Source organism: Garra rufa, unplaced genomic scaffold, assembly GCF_049309525.1.
Source record: "Garra rufa unplaced genomic scaffold, GarRuf1.0 hap1_unplaced_005, whole genome shotgun sequence".
NCBI lineage: Eukaryota > Metazoa > Chordata > Actinopteri > Cypriniformes > Cyprinidae > Garra > Garra rufa.
Genome location: NW_027394280.1, coordinates 253,576 through 257,964, shown reverse-complemented (window position 1 = coordinate 257,964; position 4,389 = coordinate 253,576).

Genomic DNA, 4,389 nt, shown 5'->3' with positions numbered 1-4,389 from the left:
GTGTGTGTGTGTGTCTGTGTCTGTGTCTGTGTGTGTGTGTGTGTGTGTGTGTGTGTGTGTGTGTGTCTGTGTGTGTGTCTGTGTGTGTGTGTGTGTGTGTGTGTGTGTGTGTGTGTGTGTGTGTGTGTGTGTGTGTGTGTGTGTGTGTCTACGTCTGTGTCTGTGTGTGTGTGTGTGTGTGTGTGTGTGTGTGTGTGTGTGTGTGTGTGTGTGTGTGTCTGTGTCTGTGTCTGTGTCTGTGTGTGTGTGTGTGTGTGTGTGTGTGTGTGTCTGTGTGTGTGTCTGTGTGTGTGTGTGTGTGTGTGTGTGTGTGTGTGTGTGTCTGTGTGTGTCTACGTCTGTGTCTGTGTGTGTGTGTGTGTGTGTGTGTGTGTGTGTGTGTGTCTGTGTCTGTGTCTGTGTCTGTGTGTGTGTGTGTGTGTGTGTGTGTGTGTGTGTGTGTTGCAGTCACACTCACCAGAAATGAATGGCACAGATTCACTCCTCATTCTTCCTCACTGAACTATGAATGGAACGTGGAGAAACTGAGAGAGAAAGAAGAGAGAATGAAAGACACTGAGGGAAAATGTCTCTTTTATATAAAGTCAAAGGAAAACAATGTGGGCAGTGAGAGCTTTGTGGTTGTACTGTTTCACACAAACGCACACACACAGAGACTTCAGAAGCATTACAGACCTCTCGATAGTTTCATAATAATATAATGATTTTATAATTATTTAAAGTCTTTCCACTTTGACGCACTGGTGAAGGCATTTTATTATTACAGACTAACAAACCAAACCTGAACCAACCCGATAAGAAAACTTCATTATTTTGTTTAATAAACCAATTAAAAGAAAATAATAAAATTGCTTACAATTACATAATTAACTATAGATGTAACGTTTACTCATTTACTCTGAGACTATGAGACAAGTTATAAATGAAAACGTGTCATTTTATTATGATGCCCATTTTTTTTTTGTAAAATTAAAATATTTTTAAATAAATCCCAAATCCAGTAAATAAATAATACAAATAACATAAATATCTTCATATAAGCAAACAAATGGATTGCTTTTATTTTAATTTAATTTAGATCTTGAAAACTACAGTTTTGCCCCCAAAATCTAGACAAAACCAGTTTAATTTGTTAATTTAATTTAATTTTTATTTTATTTTATTTTAAACGTCTTAAATTATTATTATTATTATTATTATTATTTAAATTACATTTTTAATTTTTAATTTAATTTTATGAAGATCTTGCACACTACGGGGGACAATTTTGCCCCACCGCACATATATCTCTTATCTGGCTAGTTCAAAATGCCATCCAACAGAAATTGGATTTGTTCAGTTTATGTTGTTAATTTGATTTTATTTAAAATTATTTTCATTTTATTTAATTATAATTGATTTATTTTTAAATGTATTTTAATTTTAAATTTAATTTATTATTTTATTTTTGAATATTTTATTTTATTTACACTACCAGGAACAATTTTGATTTATTCAGTTTAATTTGTAAATTTAACTTTATTTTATTTTCATTTTATTTAATTACAATTGATTTAATTTTAAATGTATTTAAATTTTACATTTATTTTAGTTTTGAATTTAATTTAATTTAATATTTAATTTATTATTTTATTCACACTACCAAGAACAATTTTGTCCCCAAAGTCTAAACAAAACCACCAACACACACATATCTCTCATCTGGCTAGTTCAAAATGCCATCCATCAAAAATTTGATTTGTTCAGTTTAATTTAATTTATTTTAATTTAATTATTTTTTTTTTCATTTTATTTAATTAAAATTGATTTAATTTTAAATTAAATTAAATATTTTATTTTTGAATATTTTATTTTATTCACACTACCAGGAACGATTTTGCTTCCAAAGTCTAGACAAAACCACAAACACACACGTGTCTCTCATCTGGCTAGTTCAAAATGCCATCCAACAGAAATAGCTTTATCATGAACTTTGGCATTTCAAATGTTTTATTTCGGGAATATAACAGCAAAAATCAGCTTTGCTCTTTGACTGTGACAGTCACTTTCCATAGTGTGGTTCAGCATGTGGGCTTTGATTGACAGGGTGCTGTGGTGGTGATGTTGGCGGCATTTAGAATAAGTTAGAGACAGATCTCCTACACACACACATATGTTCAAGCACAGACATGTAGCCTATACACACACACACACACACTACAACAGACACGCTCTCTTAGATTAGACTTTGAGTCTGTGGTAATGAGACACTGGAAAACACACTGAGAGAGAGAGACACATGCAAGGTGCCTGCGAGTCTTAGACATAATCTCAGGGATTTATGATAAAAACCCTGCAGGCTGATATTACAAAGGGCCATTCTGCTAAAGAGGTGCAAAGAGACCTTCCGAAGAGATGACAGTCAAATGTAGATGCTATCTAAATATACACGGAAAAGTACTTTCACTGAAAGTAAAGGCGAAAGATGCTGAGAGACTAATTTTGTGGCTTTAACTGTAACGCCATCTGCTGGGCAAGGACAATATGACAATTCTCTTAAAGGAGAAGTTCACTTCCAGAACAAAAATGTACAGATCATTTACTCACCCCTTTGTCATCCAAGATCTTCATGTCTTTCTTTCTTCAGTCGTAAAGAAGTTGTTTCTTGAGTAAAACATTTCAGGATTTCTCTCCATATAGTGGACTTCTATGGCGCCTGCGAGTTTGAACTTACAAAATATTATTTTATTTCATTTTTTTATTTCATTTAATTTTATGCAGACAAAATCTCAACCAACACAAATTTGATTTGTTCAGTTTAATTTCTATTTATTTTAATTTATTTTATATATTATTTACTTTATTTTATTTTATTCAAATTTTGCACACTACCAGAAAGAATCTAAAAAAACCACCAACACACACATTTTAATTTAATTTAATTTAATTCAGTTTTAAATGTATTTAAATGTTATTTAATTAAAAAACAAATAATAATTTAATTAATGTTTGATTTTTTAATATTTGATTTTATTCCGATTTTGCACACTACCAGAAACAATTTTGTCCCCAAAGTCTAAAAAAAAAACCCCACCAACACACACATATCTCTCATCTGGCTAGTTCAAAATGCCATCCAACAAAAATTAGATTTGTTCAGTTTAATTTGTTAATTTAATTTATTTTTATTTTATTTTATATTATTTAATTTTATTATTTAAATTTTATTTAATTTTATTAAATTGTATTAAATTTTAAATTTATTTAAATTTTATTTAATTAAAAAAAATACATTTAATTAATATTTGATTTTTTAATATTTAATTTTATTCTGATTTTGCACACTACAAGAAACAATTTTGTCCCCAAAGTCTAAAAAAAAAAAACACCAACACACACATATCTCTCATCTGGCTAGTTCAAAATGCCATGCAACAAAATTAGATTTGTTCAGTTTAATTTGTTAATTTAATTTATTTTAATTTAATTTAATTTTTTTTTATTCAATTTTAAATGTATTTAAATGTTATTTAATTTTTTAAAAATAATTTAATTAATATAAGATTTTTTAATATGTTTTTTTATTCAGATTTTGCACACTACCAGAAACAATTTTGTCCCCAAAGTCTAAAAAAAAAAACACCAACACACACATATCTCTCATCTGGCTAGTTCAAAATGCCATGCAACAAAATTAGATTTGTTCAGTTTAATTTGTTAATTTAATTTATTTTAATTTAATTTAATTTTTTTTTATTCAATTTTAAATGTATTTAAATGTTATTTAATTTTTTAAAAATAATTTAATTAATATAAGATTTTTTAATATGTTTTTTTATTCAGATTTTGCACACTACCAGAAACAATTTTGTCCCCAAAGTCTAAAAAAAAAACACCAACACACACATATCTCTCATCTGGCTAGTTCAAAATGCCATCCAACAAAAATTAGATTTGTTCAGTTTAATTTCTTAATTTAATTTAAATTTAATTTAATTTTATTCAATTTCAAAATCACCCTACATCGATGCAGAAGTACCGACCCACTGTTTAGAAAGTGAATGTGCAAAGAAGGTCAAACGCCCTTAGTTATCGTTATCATTCTTGGTGTGAACGGGCCTTTAGCCTACGTATGTTTTTTGAGTGTAAACTGCTTTAAATGAATCAGTTGCTAGATTTAACGAAATAAAAGATGAGTTTTAGCATTTAGATGTTTAATTACATAGTCCACCTCCACATTACAAGTCCCACTTTAAACCTACTCTTCATAACAAAAGTATACTAAAAATGTTATTTTTAATAAAAATTTGTTTAAAATCTCCATTTCCATACAGTATCCCACTCCAATAAACAATACTATCAAAAGGGTGGTCAGATGCAGATTTTTTTTATTTAGGTAAGGCACATCTG